The sequence below is a fragment of the Scyliorhinus torazame genome, chromosome 12, assembly GCF_047496885.1.
Source record: "Scyliorhinus torazame isolate Kashiwa2021f chromosome 12, sScyTor2.1, whole genome shotgun sequence".
Taxonomy (NCBI): domain Eukaryota; kingdom Metazoa; phylum Chordata; class Chondrichthyes; order Carcharhiniformes; family Scyliorhinidae; genus Scyliorhinus; species Scyliorhinus torazame.
In genome coordinates, this window is record NC_092718.1 from 216698503 (window position 1) to 216715886 (window position 17384).

Sequence of the window (17384 nt, forward strand, 5' to 3'; positions counted from 1 at the left end):
TCTGATGGAATGCATTCATTTATTGGTACATTGATGATCCAGATGGAAATGCGGGAAGTATGATCAGTAAATTCACAGATGACACAAAAAATTGGTGGTGTAGTAAGTAGCGAGGATGAAAGCCTCAGATTACAGGATGATGTGGACGGGCTGGTCAGATAGGCAAAACAGTGGCAAATGGAATTTAACCCTGAAAACTGAGAGGTGATGCATTTGGGGAGGACTAATAAGGCAGGAGAATGCACAAGGAACAGTAGGATGCTAGGAAGTACAGAGGACCAGAGGGACCTTGAGGTGTATGTCCATAGATCCCTGAAGGCAGCAGGACAGGCAGATAATAATAATCTTTAGTGTCACAAGTGGGCTTACATTAACACTGCAATGAAGTTACTGTGAAAATCTCCTCGACACCACACTCCCGACCCCTGTTCGGGTACACAGAGGGAGAATTCAGAATGTCCAATTCACCTAACAAGCATGTCATTCGCGACTTGTGGGAGGAAACCGGAGCACCCGGAGGAAACCCACGCAGACATGGGGAGAACATGCAGACTCCGCACAGACAGTGACCCAAGCCGAGAATCGAACCCGGGTCCCTGGTGCTGTGAAGCAACAGTGCTAACCACTGTGCTACTGTGCCGCCCAAGGCGGTTAAGAAGGCTTATGGGACGCTTGTCTTTAGTAACTGGGGCAGAGACTGTAAGAGCAGGTAGGTTAAGATGGAGCTGTATAAACGCTCGTTAATCCACAGCTAAAATATTGGGTGCAGTTTTGGTCATCACACTATAGGAAGGATGATGTGGAGGTGCCGGCGTTGGACTGGGGTGAGCACAGTAAGAAGTTTTACAACACCAGGTTAAAGTCCAACAGGTTTGTTTCAATGTCACTAGATTTCGGAGCGCTGCTCCTTCCTCAGGCTCCTTCCTCACCTGAGGAAGGAGCAGCACTCCGAAAGCTAGTGACATCGAAACAAACCTGTTGGACTTTAACCTGGTGTTGTAAAACTTCTTACTATAGGAAGGATGTGATTGCACTAGAGAGGGTGCAGAGGAGATTCACCAGCAGAGGTTGGTTAGGCTGCAGTTGTTCTCCTTAGAGCAGAGAAGGCTGAAGGGGGACCTGATTGAGGTGTACAAAATTGTGAGGAATGCAGATTAGGAAGGAATATTTCCTCTCAGTAAAGAGGTGAATAACCAGGAGGCAGAGATTTAAGGTCATGGGCAGGAGGTTTAGAGAAGTGAGAAAGGACGTTTTCACCCAGGATGAGTGGAATCTGGAGCTCGCTGCCTGATAGGGTGGGAGAGAACGGGAAGCCATCAAGCTGAACATTCCTAGTTGGGAGATGGAGCTTGGCGGTCCCACTCTGGCCTCTGGGGTGAGAAGGTGGTTGGTCTGAACTTCTCTGCAGGATTTCAGCACATTCTCTAGGCTGACATGCGATTGGTGCACTGGGGGAGTGCGGCATTGCCGGAGGGGCAGGCTGTTAAACTGGGGCCCTGTTCACCCTCACGTTGATGCACAAGTTCTCAGGTTACAATCTAACGGTCAAGGTTTATCCTTGAACTAATACTTTACTCAGTTGATCAAATTGCTGAATACTTGCAGCATATTTTGTTTTTTATATATATATCAGATTTTATATATATTCCAGATTTCCAGCATCCAGAGATTGTGATGTTTTAAAATTAAAGATCAAATTATTGTTTGTGGGAGCTTTTTGTTTGCAAAAAAGACGGAATATCCGACTTTACAACCGCGACTGCATTTTAAAAGTGTTTAATTGACTGAAGTGCTCAGGTCTCCGTACTCACACTCAGACTGGCCGTGTCTCTTGCCCAGTGCAAACCCTATTAACACAATATCACTGCTCCCAATCTGTCAGGAGACAGCACTTTATCGCACTGTCAATCTCCCCAACTATGGGGTTGTGTATCTGAGGCAGCTTTGAGATAGATACCTTCCATTTCTCAATGCAGTTGCTATTTTTAGTTGGGATTCCGGAGTTTACTTTGCTAAATCCGGCTCCTTCATTCCTGTGACTGAGTCTGTTCGGAATGTAAACTCGAGCTGACAATGGATGTCAGATATAAAGCCATTAACATATCCCAGCAGGCGCTGATCTGGGGGCTATCCTCGTTTGGGAGCAAGAAGCCAGTGACAGACAGGCAGTGGACAGACACTTATTCAGAGTCAGTAGATTGACCCGCACCCCAGTCTGGGGCGTGTTTACTAATCTCAGGATTTCGGGCAGCTCAGTTACATTTGATGCTATTGAACAGAGGGAGGGATGGGGGCAACAAGCGCTTCTCAGTATAATAAGGTTGGGCTCAGCTGTGATGCCTCCACAGTTGAATATCGCGTCACCATTCATGGCCTGGGAGATTGAGAACAGCCAATGTTCTGGGAGCCAGTGTTGTGGGAGCCAGTGTTCAGGGAGCCAGTGCTCGGGGACTGAGAACAGCCAGTGTTGGGGAGCCAGGGTTCAGGGAGCCAGTGTGTGAATCAGTGTTCAGGGAGCCAGTGTTGTGGGAGCCAGTGTTCAGGGAGCCAGTGTTGGGGGAGCCAGTGTTGGGGGAACCAGTGTTCAGGGAGCCAGTGTTGTGGGAGCCAGTGTTATGGGAGCCAGTGTTCAAGGAGCCAAAGTTCAAGGAGCCAATGTTGTGGGAACCAGTGTTTGGGGAGCCAGTCTTCAGAGAGCCAGTGTTGGGGGAGCCAGTGTTGGGGGAGCCAGTGTCCGGGGAGCCAGTGTTGGGGGAGCCAGTGTTTGGGGAGCCAGTCTTCAGGGAGCCAGTGTTGGGGGAGCCAGTGTTTGGGGAGCCAGTGTTGGGGGAGCCAGTGTTTGGGGAGCCAGTCTTCAGGGAGCCAGTGTTGGGGGAGCCAGTGTTGGGGGAGCCAGTCTTCAGGGAGCCAGTGTTGGGGGAGCCAGTGTTGGGGGAGCCAGTGTTGGGGGAGCCAGTGTTGGGGGAGCCAGTCTTCAGAGAGCCAGTGTTGGGGGAGCCAGTGTTGGGGGAGCCAGTGTCGGGGGAGCCAGTGTCCGGGGAGCCAGTGTCGGGGGAGCCAGTGTTGGGGGAGCCAGTGTCGGGGGAGCCAGTGTCCGGGGAGCCAGTGTTGGGGGAGCCAGTCTTCAGGGAGCCAGTGTTGGGGGAGCCAGTGTTCGGGGAGCCAGTGTTGGGAACTGTCTCTCAGTAACCAGATTGAAATGTGTTGAGTCTGTCAGTCAGTGAGGGCACCGATTCGTTCCGCGCTCAGTCTAGTTAGTCAGTTGCTACCTGTGGCCTCAATGGCAGTTTGAGCGAACCCCGGGGTGGGGGGTGAATCCCGGTGGGGGAGGGGGGTGAATCCCGGTGGGGGAGGGGGGTGAATCCCGGTGGGGGAGGGGGGTGAATCCCGGTGGGGGAGGGGGGTGAATCCCGGTGGGGGAGGGGGGTGAATCCCGGTGGGGGAGGGGGGTGAATCCCGGTGGGGGAGGGGGGTGAATCCCGGTGGGGGAGGGGGGTGAATCCCGGTGGGGGAGGGGGGTGAATCCCGGTGAGGGGAGGGGGGGTGAATCGGGGGAGTGAATCGGGGGAGGGGGGGGTGAATCGGGGGAGGGGGGGGTGAATCGGGGGAGGGGGGTGAATCGGGGGAGGGGGGGGTGAATCGGGGGAGGGGGGGGTGAATCGGGGGAGGGGGGGGTGAATCGGGGGACGGGGGGTGAATCGGGGGAGGGGGGTGAATCGGGGGAGGGGGGTGAATCGGGGGAGGGGGGTGAATCGGGGAGGGGGGTGAATCGGGGGAGGGGGGGTGAATCGGGGGGGAGGGGGGTGAATCGGGGGAGGGGGGTGAATCGGGGGAGGGGGGTGAATCGGGGGAGGGGGGTGAATCGGGGAGGGGGTGAATCGGGGAGGGGGGTGAATCGGGGGAGGGGGGTGAATCGGGGGAAGGGGGGTGAATCGGGGGAGGGGGGGTGAATCGGGGGAGGGGGGGTGAATCGGGGGAGGGGGGTGAATCGGGGGAGGGGGGTGAATCGGGGGAGGGGGGTGAATCGGGGGAGGGGGGTGAATCCCGGTGGGGGGAGGGGGGATGGGGGGTTGAATGGATGGGGGGGGTTGAATGGGGGGGGTGTTGAATGGAGGGGGTTTGAATGGGGGGTTGAATGGGGGGAGGGGTTGAATGGGGGGTTGAATGGGAGAGGGGTTGAATGGGGGGAGGGGTTGAATGGGGGGTTGAATCGGGGGGTGGTGGTGAATTGGTGGGGGGGGTGAATCGGGGGTGTGTGAATCGGGGGGGTGTGAATCGGGGGGAGGGGGTGAATCGGGGGGGAGGGGGTGAATCGGGGGGGGAGGGGGTGAATCGGGGGGAGGGGGTGAATCGGGGGGAGGGGGTGAATCGGGGGGGAGGGGGTGAATCAGGGGCAGAGGGGGTGAATCGGGGGGGAGGGGGTGAATTGGGGGGAGGGGGTGAATTGGGGGGAGGGGGGTGAATCGGGGGGGTGGGGGGTGAATCGGGGGGGTGGGGGGTGAATCGGGGGGGTGAATCGGGGTGGGGGGTGAATCAGGGGTAGGGGGTGAATCAGGGGTGGGGGGTGAATCGGGGGTGGGGGGTGAATCGGGCGGGGTGTGAATCGGGGGGGGGTGAATCGGGGGTGGGGGGTGAATCAGGGGTGGGGGGTGAATCGGGGGTGGGGGGTGAATCGAGGGTGGGGGGTGAATCGGGGGTGGGGGGTGAATCGGGGGGGTGAATCAGGGGGGGGTGAATCGGAGGGGATGAATCGGGGGGGCGTGGTGAATCGTGGGGGGGGGGGTGAATCGTGGGGGGGGGGGGGGTGAATCCCACACTGACCACAAGGACCCACGCTGCACACAACCAACAGAGAGATACCTCAGTAAAGTTAAACTTTGTCAACTCCTCAAACAAACTTTTTGGGAATCTGACAGAACTGTTTCTCCGGCCTATTTGACAGGGTTAAAAGGTCTTCGCTGGTTCCATTTGTTGTGAAGTCTTTGCTGTAGATGGATGCTGTTTAACTTTATCTTTAGGTATATGTAAAAATGTTACTAAAAATAAGTATTTTCAACCTGTATCTTTCCTCAGACAACCTGACACTCAAGACACTTCCTACTTCCACGGTGGTGATGGGAAGGGGACATGAGGATGGTAGCCTGTCCAACATAGAACCTGTGCTGCCTTCAGAGCTGGACAAGGGAGATATCTTCAACCTGCTTCACTACAGATGACTAATTATAAAGACAAATCCTGGTACTTCTGGTGCAGATTGGCAGTCCCAAGTCCTGGGATCTATGAACACAGGCCCTTGGTTAGTGCATCAGGAACAGGGTGGAGTGTCACAGACATACACCTGATGGTTATAATCACTCAGACTTGGAAATTGATGATTATTGGTCACTTTTGCTAATTACTTGATGGAATGGATCAGTTCCAGATGTGGAGTCCCGACATCTGTGGACAATTAATCAGAATATATATACCGGTAATCAGGTAAATGGATTCAAGTGCAGTCTGGCCAGCTTCCACTGAGGTCGAGGACCCAAACCCTTGTCTGATTGAGTAATTGAAAAGAGCAGCCATTGTCTCAAAAGGTAAAAGTTGAGAGGGTCTCTCCAATGACGTGATGTGGAACCAGGACTAAACCATATGGACCAAATGTTCCCAATTTCCATCTGTGTGCTGAGTTGGATAATCACAGCTGGAGTTGCTAAACTTAGTCTCCCTGACACTGGACTGTGGAAGGGGAAACAATATCAGGGGGTGGAAATTATATTTCAATTGGGAAGGGTTCTGGTTATACCCCACCTGGAGCACTGCACCTTGAGAAAAGTATATTGAACTTGGAGGGGGTGCAGTACAGATTAATCAGAATGGCTAAAAGGGTTGAATTCTGAAAATGGGTTGCATAGACTAGGTTTATATACCCATGAATATGTAAGATTTGAATTGAGATGTTTAAGGTGATTAAAGGAGTTGATATGATAGACAGATTGGGGAAGTCCAGAACCAAGGGGTCTAACCTTAACATTTGAGTTACACTATCCAAGGGCATTTCTTGATAAAACATAGTGGAAATCATACACTCTTCTTCCCCAGAAAACGCTGAAGATGAGGGTCGATTGAAAACATGGAACTGAAATTGGTGAAGTTTTTGTTGCATAAGGATATTAAAGTCTTATGGTTCCAAGGTGAGTAAATGGGAGTATTATTTAGATTGACCATGATCTTATTGAAAAGTGGAACAATCTTGAGGGGCTGAATGGCCTCCTACAATTGGTGCTGATGTCAATCCAGTCACACCCCTGTGGAAAAGGTACATCTGTGAGACCTTCGGTTAAAGGTGGAAAAGTGCTCAGGCTGTGACTAACAGCATCCTCCACCCCCATCCCAAGTGGTCAAAGACCCTCTGGATTTTCACTGCAGACTCACAATCCAAGAGTGACCACTTACTTGGGAATGACCAGTGTCTCCAACAATCCCAAGAGTGTAGGGGAGAAACATCCTAACCATTGGTAGAGTGAAAGTATCAATTCATGGAACCAAATTAGAATGAGCAGAAATGTTCTTTTCTTCCCATTTAGAATTTAGTGCTCTCTCCTCCCTTCCCACCCCAACCTTTCCCAGTCCGTATTCCAATATAATAATAATCTTTATTGTCACAAGTAGGCTTACATCCCTGTATACTTCGCCCGATGCTGGTGTTTATGTATTTACCTTGTGTACCCTATTATGTATTTTCTTTCATTTCCTTTTCTTTTCATGTACTTAATGATTCGTGATCGCAGAAAAATACTTTTCACTGTACCTTGGTACACATGACAATAAACAAATCAAATCCAATCCAATTGCAATGAAGTTACTGTGAAAAGTCCAAGTCGTCACATTTCGGTGCCTGTTCGGGTACACTGAGGGAGAATTCAGAATGTCCAAATTACCTAACAGCACATCTTTTGGGACTAGTGGTAGGAAACTGGAGCACCCGGAGGAAACCCACACAGACACGGGGAGAACATGCAGACTCCGCACAGACAGTGACCCAAGCGGGAATCGAACCCGGGACCCTGGAGCTGTGAAGCCATAGTGCTATCCACTGTGCTACCGTGCTGCCCAATATAGGATAGATAGCCAAAGCAGTTATACGCCACTGTTACTCTGCATCCTATCCACTGTGCTACCGTGCTGCCCAATATAGGATAGATAGCCGAAGCAGTTATAGGCCACTGTTACTCTGCATCTACCCCTTTGGAGATGGTTGATATGCTACTGCTGTTGCTCAGTCATCTGTCTTGGTGCCATCATTCTTACAAAGTTCGTTGTACAGGGTTTGGAGATTTAAACCAATATCCTACCATTTCCAAACAATTGGTTAGGCATTGGCTATAGTATTGTGCCCAATTCCAGACACCACACTTTAGAAAGGATGTCAGGACCTTGGAGCGGGTAGAGGCGATTTACCAGAATGATACCAAAGTTGAGATGTTTCAGTTATGTGGAGAAGCTAACAAAGCTGGGATTGGTACCCTTGGAGCAGAGAAAGGTGAGGGGGGATTTAATAGAGTCTCTCAACATTTGAGGGATTTTGCTGGAGTAATTAAGGAGGAACTTCCCACTGGCAGGAAAGTTAGTAACCAGAGGACACAATTGATTCAAGAATTGCAGGGGCGATGAGGAGATATGTTTTTATGTAGCGACTTGTGACCTGGAATGTGCTGCCTGAAAGGGCAGTGGAAACAGATTCAATAGGAGCTTTCAAAAAGGAATTGGATAAATTATTGAAATGGAAAAAAAAGACACAGGGAAGTGGGACTAATTGGATAGCTTTCCACAGAGATGGCACGGGCATGATAGCAGAATGCCTTTCTGTGCTATATGATGCTGTGATTCTCACTAAAGCATACTTTCTAGCGCATACTCCCCTATACTGTTGTTCTGCTGGACAATTTCCATATGAACCAGCTTCAGAATGAACATGTGTGCTCAAGACTGGAAGCTCACTCACTCACTCCAGTATTAACTCATAATGATTTAATGGGTGGCATGGTGATGCAATGGTTAGCACTGCTGTCTCACGGCGGCGAGGTCCCAGGTTTGATCCAGGGCCTGGATCACTGTCCGTGTGGAATTTGCATATTCTCCCCGAGTTTGCGTGGGTTTCGCCCCCACAACACAAAGATGTGCAGGTTAGGTGGATTGACCACGCTAAATTGCCCCTTAATTTGAAAAAATGAATTGGGTACTCTCAATTTAAAAAAAACTCATTATGATTTGAAAGTGAATGGTTTAATGGTGTTATATTTAATTTAATTCTTCACTTTGGCCTGTCTGTTAAATTATAACTGACCTGACTGAGCAACGCTGATGTAATTCATACCAGAAATTTATATGTTTTTAAATTCGCGAACGTGATTTTTCTCTCATTCTGACTGGTCAACTGATGCATTTCTGGCATTTTCTATTTTTATTTTCGTTTTCCAGTATCTATGAGTTCTCTCTTGTAAAGTGTGATATATATCGTACACCATAGTGACCGTACATCTTTAGCATGGGTGTTCTTTAGAATGCATAGAGGATATAACGTTATCTACATATAACAAAGTATTTATATGTTTATCACCTCATATTCTGTCACCAATATGATACTTCATTATTCTCCAGGCTATATAATACTGCAATTATTCTGTAAAACAAGTTGAGTTATTCTACATTATGTATAATGCATCCCTTCTCAGGTTATCCACTAAATAGTATCTTTATTAATAAAACTGTCATAAGTATTTGCTATATATATTACAGAAGTATGCAATATGTTATGTAATGTCGTCTCGTGTTCATATTATCTTGTTATTCCATATAATGACCTTTTATTTTATATGTTTTTTAAAATAAATTTAGAGTACCCAATTAATTTTTTCCAATTAAGGGGCAATTTAGCGTGGCCAATCCACCTAACCTGCACATCTTTGGGTTGTGGGGGCGAAACCCACACACACACACACGGGGAGAATGTGCAAACTCCACACGGACAGTGACCCAGAGCCAGGATCGAACCTGGGATCTCGGCGCCGTGAGGCAACAGGGCTAACCCACTGTGCCACCGTGTTGCATCTTTATTCATGTTGTCAATATAGTGCCTGCATAAATTATAGATCTTTGCAACACTCCAAAGAAACCTTCTTAATTACTCTGATGCGATACAAATATATACGGACTCCAAACATGACCTCAGTTTCTCTCTCCACAGATGCTGTCAGACTTTCTGAGTTTCTCCAGTACTTTGTTTTTATTTCAGATTTCCAGCATCTGCAGTATTTTGCTTCTATTTTAGTAATTGATGTAATGTTTGGTATGTGTTACTCTCCATTGTACATAGTGTTTGTATTAGTCCATAAAGAATTTCTGTTTAATGTCAATGTGTCTCTCAACTCGTACTGACATTCCCTGTTAAGGTGTGGTTTTGTTTTTGCTGAGAACGTGTAGCTGGCTCATAGCCAAAATTCTCACACCTACAATTTGTTTTTAAGTTGACTGCTCTGCAGAATTGTGGCTTGAAGAATGAAGTGTCAGAACAGAATCCAAGATCAAAGTCTGGGGCAGTAAGAATATGAAGCATTGTTTCATAGCTGTGGATCTCTTCTCACTTTTACTCCTCTGCACTCTTTTCAACTCTTAGTGGCATCTCCAGGAAATACTGCTAAATCTCCAGACCACTGTTGTGAACAACCCAGAGGAAATTTTGGAGACAGGGATCAAAACTGTTTGAATGATGGTCCAGGAACATCCAATCAGGTGGTGATGGGCCTGTTCACTTTCTGACTGACCAATACAAAGTCAGTGAGCTGCGAGGATGGACACGTCAGGTGGCCAGAAAGAAAGATGGAGCAGTTAGAGGCAGGAGGTCATGTGATGAACCCCCCAGCCCCCCCTCAGAATATATCCAACCAAAGTTGGCAGCCTTAGTGTAGGTTCCCCTCCTGTATCAGGGTTCCATGGTTCTGCAGCTACCTGCAGAGATTCAACAGTGTCATTATTTGGTGTGGACGGGACCTATTCCAGCGAGACACACTCGAGAACCTGAGGGGAAAAATGATGAGAGGTGGAGAAACGGAAACAGGGAGAGACAGAAAAAGAGCACAAAGAAAGACAGAACAGTGTGTGAGAGGGAGAGAGAGTATGCATAACAGAGATGGAAAACTGTTGAGGGAAGGAGACACACCAGAAAGAGTTGCTGAAAGGCAACATTGTAGAGCAATAAGATAAAAACAGCAAGAAATTATAGGCAGAGAGTAAACAAATAGATGCAGGGTCACAAAAAGATGCACATGTAAAGAGGCAATAGATAAGTCACAATGAGAGAAACCAAATACAATTTCAGACAGAACGATAAAAATTCCAGTGCACAGATAAGTGAGGCCTAATGGTAAACTTTACCAAGAGCTTTGGGGAGTTCAGCTGTTAAAGCACTCAGATTCACAAGTCAGTTTACAATCTATTATTTTTATTAATTGGGCTGATCGAAACTAGGAGTAAAATTAGCAGCAAAAACAGTGCCCAACATCTCACTGCAAAATACAGGAAGCCAGTAATTTCCAGTGTTGAAAAGAAGCAAATCTACAGCTAGTGGGGAGCAGGCAACCAGGCCGTAATATACCGACGGCAGCACAGGAAGACCAACGTGGTATTGGCAACTTAACAATGACAGGTATGAGGAAGCCTCCACAGCCTGAATGTCTGGCTTTGATTGTGTGTCTGCGAAGGCTGGAGGCACACTATGTGTGATAAAGAGTGACAATTCATTTCTGGACCCAACGCTTTTACTGTATTTACACCACAGTCCCTGATTAGAATCTAATCTGGATCAAAGAACGACGGGTGGAGAATCTGTGGTGGCGCCAGTTCATGGTCATGATTCTGTATGTGGTGAGTTCCTGATTTCGAGGGCAGGAGGGAGGGGGGAGGAAGTGCTGAGCAGATGGAAAAAGCTTAACGGAATCAACAACAAAAAAAAGTGGATAATTCATGCCTGGCATGTGCCAGCAACTGGTTATAAAGAAAACAAGACTGGTATTAAGCATCTTTCACAACCTGAGGACATCCCAAAGCACTTCACAGCGAATTAAGTATTATTGACATATTTCTCGGCTGTACAAAATACAGCAGCCAATTTGCGCGTAGCAAAGTCTTGCAAACAGCAATGTGATAAATGACCAGGTAATTTTATTTTACTGCTGTTCGTTGATAAATGTTAACCAGGACACCGCGCTAACTTCCCTATTTTTCTTCAAAATGTATCATGGGATCTTTTAAGTCTCCCTGAGAGATGGGCACCTGAGTTTGAAAATTCCTCTGAAAAAGCGCTCCCTCAGTACTGTACTGAAGTGTTAATCTAGTGTCTGTGGACTTGACTGGTTCAAGACGTGAGAGCAGTACCAATATGTTGTGGCTGATACTGGCAGAAACTGGAAATTAGGTACAGAGAGAGGAATTTAAAAGTGTTTGGAGAGAAAATACACCCTTTTGTTAAATATTACAATAAAAAATAAAAACAATGGCTGATAAATGTGAAATTAACCTAAATATAGTGGCTGCGGTGGTTTGATTTTTGAATGGACATTGAAGTGAATCCAGATCATATGATTGATCCACCCTACAGATGTGTCAATGGGTCACACTGCGAGAACTGAATTAAAGTGCATTCATTTAAAACACTTTCAAAGCTTACTTTGCTCAGTTTATTACTCATTTACATCACAGGGTGACCTCTCATGGTGAAGTGACCAAAAATAAGATCCATGCTGTCAAACTGATCAGCTGCTCTCTTGGCAGATTGGGTTTTCTGGCTGCTTCTGACCATCGATGGTAAATGTGAACAGTTCCTGTCAAACTCACCCAGGTCAGTATTTCTGGTGGATGGAGGGCTGATATATTGCTGTGCTCCAAAAGGACATTCTCCCAAAGTGGAGCAACTGTTCATGTGCAAATCTACCACATACAAGTAGAGGACTTGTTTCTAACCTGATAATTAGATCAAGGACATTCCTGTCATTTTTATTTTTAATCTAATTCCAGTCCACACTCCATCCTGTATTGTATCTCTCCACCCACTTTTCCACTATTCGCTCCTCTGGTAATCTCTCCATTCATTATTCCCACCCATTGCTATATTGTCCTCGTAGAATATATGGGCGGCATGGTAGCACAGTGATTAACACTGTTGCTTCACAGCACCAGTGTCCCAGGTTCGATTCCGGCTTGGGTCACTGTCTGTGCAGAGTCTGAATGTTTTCCCCGTGACTGCGTGGGTTTCCTCCGGGTGCTCTGGTTTCCTCCCACAAGACATGCTTGTTAGGTGAATTGGATATTCTGAATTCTCCCTCATTGTATCCGAACAGGTGCCGGAATGTGGTGACTAGGGGATTTTCACAGTAACTCCATTTTAGTGTTAATGTAAGCCTACTTGTGACACTGACAAAGAATATTTTATTTCCACTCTTCAGAATTGGACCCCACAGTATTCACTTCCTGCTAAAATGCTCTTCCAACGGTATTCCCTCTCATTAGCATTTCCTCCCTCTGTTGTTCCATCTTTTTGGCACACCCCACTACGGTTTTCACTCCCTCTGGAATTCTGGCTCTCCAATATTTAATCCCTTGCTCTGAAATTCCATCCTTCTGATACGAGCAGAGGAACATGGAGCAAGCGTCGTCTATTCAGCCCCTTGAGCCTGATATCCCTGATCTGTTGGAATCCATCTGCTTTTTCTTTTCTATTTTCCACTGATTTTCAATCATACTTTGTTCCTTGTGTATTCCAAGTTATTATTGGGATAGGGTGGGGGTGCACTCTGGAGTCTCTGAACCTGGGAAGTGAATCACTGGACATTAATCCAGTTTATCACAATGCCCGTGCCCCCTCTCACTCACTGCCAAGTCAGACAGGTGCACATCATTTATATCATGATCACAACGAACATCACACAAATGCTCCAATCAGACTTTGTGATTAAAAACTCCCCCTGGAACAACCACTGCCTGCTCCCCCAACCGCCCCTGCCTCGATAGGTCAGGATAGAGAAACAGTCAGGACCCTTAGAAAGTCGGCTATAAAATTACTGATCGCAATCTCCACAGGCTGGAACCTTTGATTAAACATCAGTCAGATAACAATGTTTGGGAGCAAGACATAACTCAGGACAGACCCTCATAAGGTCGAGAGTAGAGTGATATATCATTTCATTTGGTTTAAATATGAAAAAAGATTTTCCAGCTTTAATTTGGATTTATCGCGTCATTTCATTTCCATTTTAAATACCTACATGAATGCATTTCTGTGTTACATTATTGAATGTAAAACAAGGTCAATTTATAATTAATAGTTTGGTGGGTAAATGGGACAGAAGAGATGATGCGGTGTGATTCAGACCAGACTTCCAGGTTCAATTTCATTTTTAAAACAATTTAGAGCATCCAATTCATTTTTTCCAATTAAGGGGCAATTTAGCGTGGCCAATCCACCTAGCATGCACATCTTTGGGTTGTGGGGGCGAAACCCTCGCAAACACAGGGAGAATGTGCAAACTCCACACGGACAGTGACCCAGAGTCGGGATCGAACTGGGACCTCGGTGCTGCGAGGTTGCAGTGCTAACCACTGCGCCACCGTGCTGCCCCCAGGTTCAATTACTGATTGCTGCTAAGTTAACTGATCTGCTAGAACGGTGTCCAGACATTTTCAACTGACCTTGGTATGGAAATGTACTGAGATGTGGGGAGGGCTTGGGAGAGTGGTGTTGAGTGCAAAATTCCGTCCTGATTACTGTTAACCTTTCTCGACGGTGCACGTGTTTGGAGTAAATAAGCAGTGGAATTGGGTTGGGTCTTGATGCCCCTCTTAACGTAAAAAATTCTAACTTGAGTGGGCAGCACAGTGGCACAGTGGGTTAACCCTGCTGCCTCAGGGCGCTGAGGTCCCAAGTTCGATTCTGGGTCATAGTCCGTGTGGAGTTTGCACATTCTCCCCGTGTTTGCGTGGATTTCACCCCCACAATCCAAAGGTGTGCAGGCTAGGTGGATTGGCCACACTAAATTGCCCCTTAATTGGAAAAAATGAAATGGGTACTCTAAATTTAATTTTTTTTAAATGTCTAGCTTGTGCCCACTAGTTAGGGTCTCATATCAAGACTGGCCGAGAATGAGAAAATAGCCAATGTCCATTGAACCTGTGTTTGAGTGAAGCCCATTTTCCACTTTTAGTGCTTTTGAAACTCAGACCACAACAATGTCAGCCCACATGGAACCGATACCGAAGAAACAGTCAATTCTCCAGCAGGAGCCTGCACCTAAACTGGATCCTAATGAGAGTTGGTGCACATGACAGTCAATGTTCTGGAAACCACAGTACAGTTTCAAACAATACCCCTGGAATCCTGACCACAGTGACAGCCAATATCGGTTGAATCAGTACATCAGAGACAGTTAACGCTCATGGAACCCTTACGCCAAAGAGAGACAATTCTCTTGGAACTATTACTCCAGATGCCCAGAAACACATACACCCGTTAAAGTCCATGTCAGTGGGAACGTGTATCCCAGTGAATATCAGTGTCTATGGAGCTGTGCCCCAGTTAGAGTCTGTGTCAGTAGAACCTTTACCCCAATGATAGTGTGTGTGGCACCTGTACCCCAGTGAGGGTCAGTGTGGGTGTAACCTATATCCCAGTGAGAGTCAGTGTGTGTGGGACCCGTACCCCAGTGAGAGTCAATGGGTGTGGCACCTGGACCCCAGTGAGGGTCAGTGTGTGTGGGACCCGTACCCCAGTGAGAGTCAGTGTGTGTGGAACTCGTACCCCAGTGAGAGTCACTGTGTGTGGAACCCACAACCCAGTGAGAGTCAGTGTGTGTGGAACCCGTACCCCAGTGAGAGTCAGTGTGTGTGGAACCCGTACCCCAGTGAGAGTCAGTGTGTGTGGGACCCGTACCCCAGTGAGAGTCAGTGTGTGTGGAACCCGTGACCCAGTGAGAGTCAGTGTGTGTGGGACCCGTACCCCAGTGAGAGTCAGTGTGTGTGGGACCCGTACCCCAGTGAGAGTCAGTGTGTGTGGAACTATACCCCAGTGAGAGTCAGTGTGTGTGGAACCCGTACCCCAGTGAGGGTCTGTGTGTGGAACCCAAACCCCAGTGAGAGTCAGTGTGTGTGGAACCCGTACCCCAGTGAGGGTCTGTGTGTGGAACCCAAACCCCAGTGAGAGTCAGTGTGTGTGGAACCCAAACCCCAGTGAGAGTCAGTGTGTGTGGGACTCGTACCCCCGTGAGAGTCAGTGTGCGTGGAACCCGTACCCCAGTGAGAGTCAGTGTGTGTGGGATCCGTACCACAGTGAGAGTCAGTGTGTGTAGAACCCGTACCCCAGTGAGAGTCAGTATGTGTGGAACCCGTACCCCAGTGAGAGTCAGTGTGTGTGGGACCCGTACCCCCGTGAGAGTCAGTGTGTGTGTAACCGGTGCCCCAGTGAGAGTCAGTGTGTGTGGATCTGTACTCCAGTGAGTGTCAGTGTGTGTGGAATCCGTGTACCCCAGTGAGAGTCAGTGTGTGTGGGACCCGTACCCCAGTGAGAGTCGGTGTGTGTGGAACCCATACCCCAGTGAGAGTCAGTGTGTGTGGGACACGTACGCCAGTGAGAGTCAGTGTGTGTGGAACCCGTACCCTAGTGAGGGTCAGTGAGTGTGGGACCCGTACCCCCGTGAGAGTCAATGTGTGTGCAACTGTACCCCAGTGAGAGTCAGTGTGTGTGGAACCCGTACCCCAGTGAGAGTCAGTGTGTGTGGGACCCGTACCCCAGTGAGAGTCAGTGTGTGTGGGACCTGTACCCCAGTGTGAGTCAGTGTGTGTGGAACCCGTACCCCAGTGAGGGTCAGTGTGTGTGGAACCCGTACCCCTGTGAGAGTCAGTTTTTGTGGGACCCGTACCCCAGTGAGAGTCAGTGTGTGTGGAATGTACCCCAGTGAGAGTCAGTGTGTATGGGACCCGGACCCCAGTGAGAGTCAGTGTGTGTGGAACCCGTACCCCAGTGAGAGTCAGTGTGTGTGGGACCCGTACCCCAGTGAGAGTCAGTATGTGTGGAACCCGTACCCCAGTGAGAGTCAGTGTGTGTGGGACCCGTACCTCAGTGAGAGTCAGTGTGTGTGGAACCCGTACCCCAGTGAAAGTCAGTGTGTGTGGAACCTGTATCCCAGTGAGGGTCAGTGTGTGGGACCCGTACCTCAGTGAGAGTCAGTGTGTGGAACTGTACTCCAGTGAGAGTCAGTGTTTGTGGAGCCCATACCCCATGGAGAGTCAGTGTGTGTGGGACCCGTAACCCAGTGAGAGTCATCAGTGTGTTTGGAACATGTACCCCAGTGAGAGTCAGTGTGTGTGGAACATGTACCCCAGTGAGAGACAGAGTGTGTGGGACCCGTACCCCAGTGACAGTCAGTGTGTGTGGGACCCGTACCCCAGTGAGAGTCAGTGTGTGTGGGACCTGTACCCCAGTGAGAGTCAGTGTGTGTGGAATGTACCCCAGTGAGAGTCAGTGTGTATGGGACCCGGACCCCAGTGAGAGTCAGTGTGTGTGGAACCCGTACCCCAGTGAGAGTCAGTATGTGTGGAACCCGTACCCCAGTGAGAGTCAGTGTGTGTGGGACCCGTACCTCAGTGAGAGTCAGTGTGTGTGGAACCCGTACCCCAGTGAAAGTCAGTGTGTGTGGAACCCGTATCCCAGTGAGGGTCAGTGTGTGGAACTGTACTCCAGTGAGAGTCAGTGTTTGTGGAGCCCATACCCCACGGAGAGTCAGTGTGTGTGGGACCCGTAACCCAGTGAGAGTCATCAGCGTGTGTGGAACATGTACCCCAGTGAGAGTCAGTGTGTGCGGAACATGTACCCCAGTGAGAGACAGTGTGTGTGGGACCCGTACCCCAGTGACAGTCAGTGTGTGTGGGACCCGTACCCCAGTGAGAGTCAGTGTGTGTTGTACCCGTACCCCAGTGAGAGTCAGTGTGTGTGGGACCCGTACCACAGTGAGAGTCAGTGTGTGTGGGACCTGCACCCCAGTGAGAGTCAGTGTGTGTGGGATCCGTACCGCAGTGAGAGTCAGTGTGTGTGGAATCCGTGTACCCCAGTGAGAGTTAGTGTGTGTGGGACCCGTACCCCAGTGAGAGTCGGTGTGTGTGGAACCCATACCCCAGTGAGAGTCAGTGTGTGTGGGACCCGTACGCCAGTGAGAGTCAGTGTGTGTGGAACCCGTACCCCAGTGAGAGTCAGTGTGTGTGGGACCCGTACCCCAGTGAGAGTCAGTGTGTGTGGGACCTGTACCCCAGTGTGAGTCAGTGTGTGTGGAACCCATACCCCAGTGAGAGTCAGTGTGTGT

At 48.7% G+C, this 17384-nt stretch overlaps 1 long non-coding RNA gene across 1 annotated transcript in view; it reads left to right on the forward strand.

Moving 5' to 3' along the window:
- LOC140386983 (uncharacterized) overlaps positions 1 to 17384 on the forward strand; it is a 99132-nt gene that overhangs the window by 41659 nt on the left and 40089 nt on the right. The window contains exon 2 of the long non-coding RNA XR_011933726.1: positions 5074 to 5579. This is a non-coding gene — a long non-coding RNA (uncharacterized lncRNA). The remainder of the gene's footprint in view (positions 1 to 5073; positions 5580 to 17384) is intronic.